Source organism: Nelusetta ayraudi, unplaced genomic scaffold (genome assembly GCF_046127955.1).
Source record: "Nelusetta ayraudi isolate G7.1 ecotype Tasmania unplaced genomic scaffold, CSIRO-AGI_Nayr_v1 ptg000048l, whole genome shotgun sequence".
Classification (NCBI taxonomy): Eukaryota; Metazoa; Chordata; class Actinopteri; order Tetraodontiformes; family Monacanthidae; genus Nelusetta; species Nelusetta ayraudi.
Window position 1 is genome coordinate 6033507 of NW_027466098.1, and position 12475 is coordinate 6045981.

Consider the following 12475-nt stretch of genomic DNA (forward strand, 5'->3'; position numbering starts at 1 on the left):
ATTAAAAAACTGAAAATGCCAGAAAGTGATTTTTTTTGCATGAGGTTTCACATTTTAATTTATCCTCTGAGACAAACCTACCACTGACTGCACATGAACTTGTAAACATACTAGACGAGATACACACCAAAAAAACCCAACTAGTTCCCATTGCAAGGTATATTTTGAGATCACTTGTCTCACTGTATAGTAATGGTTGATTTACTATTGTCATCTGTGTCTATCATCAAAAGCAACTCCTCAGAATGTTCCTCCCAAATGATTATTTCTAATGGCTTCTCTGAATATGTTGATTCTTAACCCATCGCATCTCTCCCTGTCTGCAGGAGCTGCCATGACAACAGACCTGAACAAGTTGACACCCCAGCAGTAAGTACAGTAAAAATCTGATAAGTAAGGCAACACCTGGGTGAATGAATACGCAGCATAGTTTAGTGAAGTGAAGTTGTTTCATTGCAACACTGCTTTAAATAAGCAGTTAAAGTTAAATTGGAATATTTGTTATTTTGGTTTTAGCTCTAAAACTGAGAGGTACAGAATGTTCATGAAAGCTTTTGATCTACGTACCCTGATGTTTCACAAGATCCAAAGGTTTGATATGTAAGGCAATATTTAGGTTATTGTACATGTTCTTTGCCTGTTGAAATCCCTGGAAATTAGAAAAAGCACAAAGGGCACTCTGTGATGTCACATGGGGTGCTGGTACCTCACCACTACCTCTCCCCTGTCAGTGACAACACCCCCGTGAAGGTGTTTGTTCTGCCTCTAGAAATGTCTCACATCAACCTCGCCCCCAAACCCTTTTCTGCAGGAAATCGTTGGTTCTGAAATGGAAGCGAAAACTGCAGTGCGTGTTTGTAGAGGGCTGCAATCAGTAGTGCTATATATGCCGGTTGATACATATAAAAAGGGCTGAAGACACCAGTCTATTAATTCATTGTCTGTTTTTAGAAGCTGCTCCAATGGAGTCCAGAACACTCTTTAAATTTGAAGCAGATTTGGAGATTTTGCTTTAAAACTTTAGCAAATGAAGAGATTGTGTTCACTGCTGGCTGCTTGCGCTTTCTTGATGCTGCGAGCATATTGTTGGAACCTGCTACAGCAGAGTAAAGCTACAAATTTGCCCGCGCACAGCGTCCGACTTGCGGTATGCTTCGGTTCAGCAGATGGGATAAAACTCTGGATCAGTGATCTCCTTTCCTGACCTGATTGCCTTTTTATCAAATTCTTTTTTTCCCCCCTCTCTCGTAGGACATTCCTTTTAGACGCCATAGATTCTATTATACCACTCAGGACACGCATGAATGTAGTCAGAGTGACCCGTGTCCCGGTTACAGCTGATTTGATTGTAAGCGAGACCGTGTCGTCCTCGGGAGCTGCAGTGGACGTATCGCATGTCTCTGGCCTGCTGTGTCTGCCGTCCGTGCGTTAACGACATGCTGTTCAAAATTCCACGCAGACAGTTTGAGCGGAATGTCAAAGGTCCAGCTCGACCACCGACCCGCTTTGTAGCGTCGAACGCTCCAGGTTTGATGTCCCCGCTCTCTGTCTTACGCCTGCGTGATCCAGCCGATAATTTCTGCAGCTACCACGAGCAGAATTCAAGGCAGCCGAGCGACTGGACCCTGCAGCAGCCGCCTGTAGTGCCGTGGAACACGAACTTGTTCTGTGAACCGTAATACAAACAAGCAGAACCTCGAGTCCTCCGAGTGGGATGAGGTGACACTAATCCAAAGGCAGCACATTTTGCTCACTTCTGCCTTTCTGTTTTCCCCTCTTTCATTGTTGATGCCAATTCATTATTATCGCAAGTTAAAGGAATTACGGGATTATTCTGGCTAGAATGGTTACGTAAATCCATCACACCTGCTTATCACCTTGCCACTAATCCTTTGGCATTACGGCTGTCGGGAGTCCAACGCTATGCTTTTTTATTATTATTATTATTTTATTTTCCCAAATACATTATTTTTAATTAAATGTGACAAAATGAGAGAATTTCTGTCACAAATTCCTTCAACCGTAAGCTGGTATTAAAGCCGTACAAATAATGTTGTAAAAATGAAGGTGAAAAATGAAAATATAAATAGCCTAAATGGGGGTGGGGGGGAAATCAGCAATAGACATCATAATCTTTAAAAAAAAAAAAAAAAGTCAAAACATCCTGACACATCAGTGGAGCCAGCGACCAAACCTTTGTGTCGGGTAAGACGCGGGCTGAATAGTTGTCCGCTGTCCGCGGCACGCGGGACAGCCGTGTGTGGCAGCCCAAACAATGGCGCGGATGTCGAGGATCCCACGTTTATTCTTCCCATTCAGCGGCCGCGGCAGCTGCACGGACATAAGGGGAGACATCATTACCCGAACCCGAAGACCGTTAATAGGCCCGGCGACGTGTGGGGCCGCGGAGGGGAGAGGGCCGCGGGAGCGGAGCGGAGGGAAGGTGAGGGGTTCGAGAGGAGGACAAGACGTGGGTGGAGTGTTTGGGACGGGAGGGGCAGGGCGGGGCCACGGGGTCGACGTTTGTTTGTGTACAGCGGAGTCGGTATGTTGCCGGGACGGGCCCAGGGGTCGCTCGTCGTCTGGGACGAACCCAAGCAAACATTTAGAGCGGTGGTGACCCATCTTTCCCCCCTCAAACTTGAGTCTGAAAAGAGCTCAGGTTGCTTCGGTTTGCTGTGTCTTTTGTTAAAATGGCTCTCTGCCAGGCGACAAAAAAAAAGTGTATACGTACATATACATAAAGTTAGGGCATGTGCATGTTAGCCATGAGATAAAACAGCTGATTGAAGGTTTGCAGTAAAAGTTTAATTCAGAACACTGACCATTTTTTTTTTTTTTTTTTTTTTTAAAGAAGAGAAAAGTAAACCGCCAGCAAACCTTGAAATAAAGATGCGGAACGCGTAGCCGTACTTGGGCAAGAACGCGAAACACAAATTATGGCCGCCCGGTCCTTAAACAATTAATGAGCAGCCACGGCTCTCAAGAAGATCAAACTCCCGATTCCATCTGCCGGTGATGAGAACAAACCGCACAATCAGACCTAATGATGGCTCTTCCCAGACGTGGATTGCGCTGATAATGCAGCAGACAGGAGTGCTAAAATGATGATTGCCAGGTATCCCCCCCCCCAACCCCCTCAAAAAAAGTGATGAGTGTTGAAGATCAGAGACGAGGTTTTTTTGTTTGTTTGTTTTATTTTCAAATGTTAGTGAGTCACACAGTGTTTGTCACGCATATTTTCTCAGCAACTGCTGTCTGGAGAATATATCATCTGTGTCGAACCACAGCCGTCGTATCTTTTACCTCGTAGGCCAATAATGTGTGGCCGATTACTTCGCCAGGAGTCGTGACAAGTTGGTTTTTATTTGAAAAAAAAAACAAAACAGCAGTATTTGCCAATGCCTTAGACAACTGATGAAACCCTGCGGGAAGCATAGAGTTGTTCAAATGAAAGGGAAAGCCGAGAAGCGTACTCACCCGAACGTTTCATTTTGAAAATACAACTTCTTTCAAAACCGTCTGATTGTTTTTTTTTTTCTACAGAAAAACTACAGTTCTTACTACAGTTCTTTTTTTTCTTTGCCACTCATTCTCCTTCCTGACCTTCGCTGTTTTTTGCTCGGCTACTTGTCGCAGTGCCCCCCCACCCACCCCCCACACTATACGGGGCTCTCGTGTCTGCAGAGTCAAGGTGGGGCTGTGGGCGTGGCCTGCGGATGTTTTTTTGTTTTTTTTTTCGTTTTTCGGTAAAGAACGGCGGGGCTCCGCCAAGGAGGAAACAGGCGCATTGTGCGTCTGTGCGCTTCAGCGTCTGAAGGTCATCCCATCCCCACGCGAGAGCCTCATGGAGAGCCGCCAGCGCTGACGGCTGCTGCTGCTGCTGCTGCTGCTGTGCTGTGTGTCTGGCACATGCCCCTCCCCCGCCCCCACTCCTCCCCCTCCTCCCCTCCTCCCACTGCAGGGCATTGATTAAGTGGCACGGCTGTGCCTCACCTGCAGGAAGCAGCCAATACCAATACAGGGAGACGCACCAGTCGGCCAATGCGGACGTGGGGCGGAGGGGGCTCGGAGACAGAGACGGGCAGCTGGCAGACGTCTTCTGGAGTGTGTGTGTGTGTGTGTGTGTGTGTGTGTGTGTTACATCGAGGAGGATTGGAGGGGGAAAAAAGTGTGATAAGATGGCGGGCGAGGGAGACAAAATGATGGCGGGAGAGGCTGAGGGACAATGGCGGCGAGGAAGGAGGGAGACGAGAGAGGCAAGAAAGCGAAAAAGGAGAAGTAGGAGAGAAGCAGAGCTGGGATCGGGGGGGTGGGGGGATTTGTGGGGATGGCGGGTGGGGCGGCGACGGGCGGGCAAGGCAGGCTGCTGCACACCAGCTAGACACCACGCAAATATTTTGAGCTTATTCGGCGAGCTTTAATGAAGCTGTCAAGATGAAAAATGACCCAGTCAGGTCTAATAACTCCGCGAGTAAAGAGGCAAACTTTTTTTCTTTTTTTTCACAGAGCACCGGGGAGGAAAGCGCGTTCCGCGCTGATGGGCGCGGCGTCGGGTTAGAAAACACTGAATCCCTCCTACGGCGGCGAAGGCACAAAAAGGCGCTCGTCGGGTTTGCACTCGGCTCCGACTTCTTTCGGTCGAGATCGATGTTTTGTATTTCTGGGGGGTTGTTGCTGTTTGCGACTGTTACCAGACGTTAGATATTTTGATTTGAAGAGATTTTCCATTGGACTTCGACCAGGTCGAAGAACCGCAGAGATGCAATGAGAAAGTTTGTAAAAGAAGCGCCGCTGCGGATCCACCCGATGCAACGTGAGCTCATGTGATCAGATGCTTGTACTGCGATCAGTTGTTTTGCAGGTTCATTTTGTGGGTGAGCTCTGTGACACCCTGGCCTCGACGTATGACAGAAGGCCCCCGTCAGGCCCCTGTTGGAGGTTTAGCCTCAAGTTCAATTGTTAAAGGAGAGAATATTGCAAAAGTGGTGAATAAAGAGTGATTTTTCATACCTCACCAGTATTCTGAATCAGAGTACCGACTCCCATCACCATCCCATCATTATAATGCTGGGAACATTCTCATAGATGGCCTCTATCTTATCATATTAGCTCAGCAAAAGTGGTGGAGAAGGTTAAAAACATACACCGTCCCCTAAAACTCATTCGGGAAGCAGTCTTGACTGATAACCGCTCCGACGTCGTGACAAGAACTACATTTTCATATCCACACAAATTACATAGTGGGCCGTCTCCTCCCCAGTCGAACACATTTTTGATTGGCGGACCAATTTAAATTCTTTTCAGCGATAAAATTATGAAAACAAGCCCCATAACGACAGGACCCAAGTGTTTCATTTTAATGTCCCGCCTCCGTCTCTCTGACCTTCCCCCGCTTCCCAGATTCCGAGACGCCCGCGCCGGCTGCCGAGGGCGCGTGTGGTAAGCGCGAGTGCGAGCGCGCACATGCTCACCTTGCATTCGATGCGTGCAGCTGCGTGGGCGACTGTGATAACACGCGAGGAAATGTCATTCAATAAGTGTCAAATAAGGTAATTACAGACTGGAGGAGCGCCGCCTCCGCGCCAAGATTTGTGTGTTTCGGGATAAACGCGTGCGGGTTTATGACCTTGTTAGACTATTTTCCACGTGACGTGTTGAACGCCGCGTCAGATTGTTTTGTGTTGTTTTTGTGCGAGAGGAGAATGGGAGTGTGACTTGGAGTGGGGCGGGGAGAGCGGCGGAATAAAAGGCTGGAGGACCAGACGGAGTCAGACAGACACTCAGACAGAGGGGCGTTACCTCACACTCCAGTTATAAATGTTCTCTCTTTGATTGTCAATAGCTCACGCTCCCTGATGTATTATCCCGTCCATATTATCAGCAGTGTTGGGCTCGGGCTACTGCGATGCACCAACAAGCAATAGAACAAAGGGAAAAAGGTGCCATTGTACATAACCTTTGTACTCGTGAGATTTAGTGGTTTACACAGCTCCAGCATGACAATTCCACAACAGAACCTGCTAGTATTAACAAGATCATGGACAGAATGTGTTCATTACAACAAGAAAAAGCTGTGTAGGAGCCTAGGATTCCTTTAATAATACAGGAAGAGGACAAAGTGATGAAAAGTGAAGGACCTTCTCAAACTATCACTCTTTAAAAGTGAGCTGTAATGACAATAAACGCTCTGATGTTTATAGCAAATGTTCCATTTCCATGTTTCCCTCAGAACCGTTTCTCAGGGTTAGAATACACACTTTAGGTTGAACTTATACTGCAAAGAATGTTACTGAAGTTGTAGTTCATTGTATGTGGTAAGAAGATATATATGATAAAATAGTACTAAGGGTCAGAAGAGAAAAGAAATTACATAAGGGTCGATACATACTTATTCATAATTAAATTGAACTGCCAAGTAATAACATGCAATAACTTAGTGATGACTATTATAACTTAGTAGTGACAGCATGCAGATGCTGACTGCATCTGCATGCTGTCACTGAAATGGAACAAAAGCAAAAGTATGCTAAAGGAGCTTCAGGATATTAGAAAACAAACATATGACAACAATGAGCTCAAACCATCTCATAACAACAAAGCAAACAATGAAATACATATATGAAATTTTCCAACCTGCGTTTGCCGCTCTGTGCTTCACTTTGTTCTTTAAAAGAAGCAGCCAGAAATTTCTGACAAACAGCAAACCACTGTGCTTTCATTGTTACTGAGTGGTCAGGCCTCCTCCAGCTAGATTCTTTCCCACAACCTTCACTGTTCTCAAAAATGATTTCAGCCCCATAGACAGTGTATGGGGATAAAATCACCCCGGTAAGACCAGTCGTTGCAGTTGGCAGTAGTTTTGCATTGCCTGCTGTGGTTGAACGGCCCTATTCTTGAATCTTGAACTGTTGCAGTTCCTGCAGGTGGAGTCTGCGGCTGGCGCTACGGGTGTGGTTTTTGCCTTCTTTCTTTCTTTAGTTTAAAGCCGTTGTGGTCTGCACTTGTAGCCGTTAGGCCTGCTGGGTTGATGTGACATTCACTACAGAATAGAGCTTCCTGCAGGTCTGGAGTTGGTGTAAAGCTCACCATATAGAATGTCTACAGGGATCCTGCCTAAGGATCCTGCCCTGAGGCTCTTGCATGCGGCTGACAAGACCAAGCCGCTACAAACGCCTTTGGGTAAACAAGGCGAACATGCTTGGTGTACCTGCCAGGGCAAGAATGCTTTACTTTTGTGGGCAGTCGTGCCAGGTGATGCCAAGGATCCTTCTAAGGCAGTGTAGGTGGGAAGGCTTTGAGCCTGCTTCATGGTTAGAGTAACGAGTCCATGTTTCGCTGGCATGGAGCAGCGTGAGTATGCAGGCTTGATACACTTACATCTTGGTGTTCGTGGTCGGCATGGTGTTGTCCCAGACTCTATTGTGCATTTAATTCAGTGCCTAGCGAGAGATTGCTGGAGCTAAAGTAGAGAATGGCTGACATCTTGACCCATGAAGGTTGTCTTTTGAAGACTGATGGTGAGGCCAAACTCTCTGCACGTGACAAACGGAAAATGGGGCACTGTATAGCATCCCAAGGATGTGCGTTCACGGCAGCGTCGTCTGCAAAGAGCGTCTCTTGATGTCTTGGCTTGATGTTGTGCAAGGTTAAAGAGGTTTCTGTCACTTCTGGTGTGGAGGTATACACTGTCATCTTGATGGCTGAAGGCGTGAGAAAGCAGCAAGGAAAAGAATATGGCAAACAGTGTTGGGCCAAGTGCACGCCCTTGTTTCCCTCCACTCCTGATTGGGAATGTAGCCTTGTGTGTTGTCATGGATAGGTGTTATTACGTTGAGGAGGTGGGTTTCGGGGTATTCAGGTTTTGCAGCCGGCGGCACCCTTGTTTAATCAACTCGGGTGAATGCCTTGCCGACAACACTAAGAAAAAAGATCTTCCACGATAATATAGACAACTGTGACAGTCACCTGCAATCTCCTTTGTTCTTTTAGAGTTTGTTTGCATGTAAGGACACTGACAGAAGCTTAAAAGCCGAGTCAATGTGAAGGTAGTCGGGTGCTGTGTAGTTTTGGGACAGTGGCCACCTGACTCACATCGCAATGACAGAGAGAAACTTTGCAGTGGGTCGTCTGCCCCTCTGCACCGAACCTGCTGCAAAGCCCTGTAAGCAAACCCAGCATAAAGCAAGATGTTGCACATCCATTGAACACACACACACACACACACACACACACACACACACACACACATATCCCGTACGCTGAATACAAATCGCCACATGCATGTATGAGATGATGTGCAGAGTGCGTCAACAGTGGCCAGCAGCACTCAAACATGCAGCTTGACAGCTCCGCTTGTTATGCATGGATCACTGCTGTTGTACTTGTGCGTGCATATGTTTGCATGCACGCGTGCTGCCGTCCTGCATGTGTGTGTGCCATATGGAAAAAAGCATTCCTTTATATCACCGACCCTTGGCTTACAGTCCACAAACAGTATGCATTTTCATGTACGCCGGCACAGGCGGACCAGCATGCAGCGTGTTTTCTTGCGTGCTGTTTATCAGAAGAGACTTGAGCTTGAATTCAGCGCGTCTGCGTCCCAGAGGAGCCTGGCTTTCGCCCCGAGCTGGGGCTGACTTTAGGCCTCCTGCTTTCTGTCATACCCCACTCGCCCCGCTCTCCTCTGGCTACAATCCACCGCATGCTAATCCCACTCATGACAGCTTTTCCAACGGCTCAACCTCCAGCGCCGTCGTGCATGCAGCATTCTTAATTTTATTCTGATTCTAGAAGAAAGGATTGTCACGAGCCGACGGGGCAAAAGTTAGTCACAGAACGCACACCGGCCATCGTTCGAGAGCAGGGAACGTCAGCAGGGTGTCCACACAGTTGGAGGTGATTTGGCCCCTGAAGCAACTTCAGGTTGAAGGCATCCGATTCAAGGAAGGCTACGCATGCCCTGTAGCCCTGTAGAGCTATTTGCTGCGGTATCAGTAAAGTGTATTTCTGTTGTGTCCACAGGTCAAACATTGACATTCGATTGACATGTGGCTGTACTAGTAGATTTGTTTTCACTTTGAATCAGAAAAACACATGAGGGAAATAAATGGAGTATATGAAATAAGGGTATGTTTTGTTAAGGAAACCAATTGATCTCAAGTATAGATACTATCTGGACCGGCAATACAACACATCCACCCACCAAATTCACATTACTTGCATGTCAGACAAAGAAAATGGCTCTGAGATAGAAGTCAGCTCCTGTTTGTGGCTTGAAAGATCTGGTCCCAAGAACTGGTTGCTTCATGACCAACACATCAATAATTCTGCAACAATTTGCCCATTGTAGTTCCATCCGACATTCTGCCTGACATATAAAATGAAGGTCAATAAGATTAGTCTTGCTCTGCTTCAATAAAACACAAGGCGGCTGGACTTTAAACAGGCCATTCATTATGCTGAACATGCTGGACATTAAACCACTCTGATAAGAACAAAGTGTGTGCTAAATATATGTAATCAGCTAAATTTATAAAGCCCCCACCAATCATCATTGAATTGGGCCATTGTGCAGCCAGTATGTTTGGATGGCAAATTTTTAAGGCATATGATCTCTGACAGATCCCACAAAGGAACGCTCATCAGTCTTTATAGCCTCTTTGCACATCCATCCTGTTGTGATGCATGGGGAATCGATTAGAACATGTTCAGCAGGAGGTTTTATTGTTAGAGAAGGGGAGAAATCAATGGCACCTTTACCTTACAAAGACTCCGCTGGAGTGACGACAGCGTCTGATCTTTCTCACACCGTCTATATTTATGATGGCCATAAAAGAAGTTGCACTCATGTCGACATGAGAGACCTGAATGTAGAGCTTCAAGTTCTGAAAAAAGGGCAAATTCCCAGAGTTGACCTGCTTGGCCCGAGTCCAAACCAAAGTATGGTCAAAATACATGACTTTGCTTCAGTTAATAGGTTAAGCTAAAAGACTTTTAACTCTGCCACTTAAATGTCTTGATTCCCTGTCCAGCTGTTTCAAACATTTGTAACCCTAACAGCCACGACTCTCAAACAGCCTATTAACTATATTTCACGCGTGTTGATCCTCTGTGACTCACGTTCCCTTTTGTTGCATAATGAGGCAAATCAATGTTTTCAAGTCATTGACTCCGAGTGACTGAAGTGATAAAACTGATGTGTTTAATGACCAGCTATCTCTGGGTGATTTGTTTTAAAGAGATGGTGGTTAAATAAAGTGTGAAAAATATGATGAGACTGTTTTTCTAACGTAATATAAAAATGTATTAATCCAAACCAAAGACACACACTCACTGACACAAAAACATGCACTATCTCTGTCTCTCTCTCACTCTCTCTCTGTCTCTCTCACTGTTGGACACACAGTGTTCAGTGTGTGTAACCCCATCGTCTGTGCCTGCCCATCCCTACGTCCTGTGTTTGTTTGTGTTGTATCTGGTTCCCGGTGCCATATGCTATCCGTGACCATCACTATCACACTCTGCTGCAGGCCCCCAGTAGCCTGCTGTTCTCAGGGCTCGGCCCATCTTGTCCAAACAAAGACGGCACTGACAAACACAGTAAAGCGTTACAGCCCATGATGAAAGTTTCAGGGCAGAGTCCCGCATATTGTTTCACTTTCCACAACACGGTAACCCCGAGCTCTGCCGCAGCCGCTGCTTTATCAGGAGGGAATGCGGAGTGAGCGAGGCACTCTCAGCAGGCCACTGCAGCGATGCATTGGTTAGAAAAAAAAACACACTCATTTCAAAAACAGTGTTGTTTTTTTTGTTTTCGTTTTTTCTAACACAAGCTGTGCAATTCTTTCCCTCCATTTCACTTAATTCATCTTCTTTCTTTCTATTCCGTGAATATGATCACACGACTCTCGATTGAATTCTCCCAAATTCCTCAGTCAGACCAAGCCTCTTGTTTGTCCACAGCCCATAATGCATCACTGCAGTGAACAACTGAGGTCCTGAAAACGTATCTCTATGCTCGTTTATGAAAATAGAAGATGTTTCTAAAGCAAACGTGAGGCAGTAACCCAGAGGCATCGCGAGGATGTTCGCCAGTGTTATTTTTCCAGCCATTAGAAAGCTCTTTCACAGCCACCACAGAGGATAATATACAGCTGTTTTCAGACCGCTCCTTATGACGGGTAAACTGAGCGTCATGTGTAAAATCAATTCACTGGCTGTTTGTTATTACACTTGAACTGTCCATTGGCTGCTCCTGCTTTTCTTCTATACCAGCGGAGGCGGGCTCAAACAAGTTCCATCGTTAATTGGTGATTTTACCTTCACCCAGACACGCGTGATAAATTCAAGTCATCACGCTGATGATTAGGCGTGCATCATATTGTAGACTCAGCTTGGCTGGTTTGGGTTCCAGCTCAACATGAGAACTTGGATGGAAACGAGAGCCTTGGATTTTATCAGCAAGTTGGCAGCCTCACTTCACCAGACCCACTTTACGTTTTCTATACATACTTATGTGTCTTAAGAAATACCAGCAGGTTATACTCTCGCTGCTTCATTTGCAGTTAGTGAAGCAGCAGCAGTCTTTTTTGGATGCTCTGACCCACAATCCTTTGCAACTTGAGATAAGATGAGAACTGCTAAAATAGCCACAGACAGATGACTGGGTATTTTAAAAGGCTGATATTTACGTGACTTAGGTTCTGCTTAATTTAAACCTCGGGAAATCTTGGACTGAATATCAGTTGCCTAAAAAATACCAGCAAGGGAGGTCATGTTAAATAGACAATATTGTCTTGAATATTTAGTGGCGTGTGCAGCTCAGCTACGTGCAGTTCATTTAAGAGGCTCCGGTTCAGCGGAGAAGAAGATTTACTTAAATTAAGTATTTTGGGACACATTTGATCGTATCTCACAAGATTTTTATTTATTTATTTATTTATTTGTATTACTGCTGCGCAGGTTCTATAATGCTCTACAAGCGGGAAACAGTCACGCTTTTGTTTTGCTTCTGAAAGCTGCATCTTCTGGGCCCAGAATGTTGACATGGTGATTTTGTACACTTGGAAACAACCATGGTACTTCCAGGAACTGAGAAAGTTCAACATGGCAGCCAGACTCTGAATTACATCACCTAAAAGCCCTCCGCATTGGCTGGCTTTGACATTGGCTAATGTCAAAACCATGTGTACAAAATAAATGAGTTAAATGTGTCCCTCCCCTTGACTTTTCTTTTTCACCCAACAAGAGGACGTGATTGGCATGGCTGCTATTTTTGATTCTCCTTGACTCTCTCACTTGTTTTTTCTTTTTTTCCTTTTTCTTTTTTTTTTAAACATCCTTGGCAACACTGACGACTGTCCTGGAGCCAACCTGTAATCATTTAATGCACTGTACTGCTTGGAAAGAAAAAAAAAAAAGGAGGGGAGAAGAAACTCCTTCACACTGCCGCCCCAGAAATTCTCTTTCAACT

At 45.8% G+C, this 12475-nt stretch overlaps 1 long non-coding RNA gene across 1 annotated transcript in view; it reads left to right on the top strand.

Annotated features, from left to right (window-relative positions):
• LOC142895114 (uncharacterized) overlaps positions 1 to 12475 on the top strand; it is an 80309-nt gene that overhangs the window by 29065 nt on the left and 38769 nt on the right. Inside the window, exon 2 of the long non-coding RNA XR_012928174.1 lies at positions 327 to 369. This is a non-coding gene — a long non-coding RNA (uncharacterized LOC142895114). The remainder of the gene's footprint in view (positions 1 to 326; positions 370 to 12475) is intronic.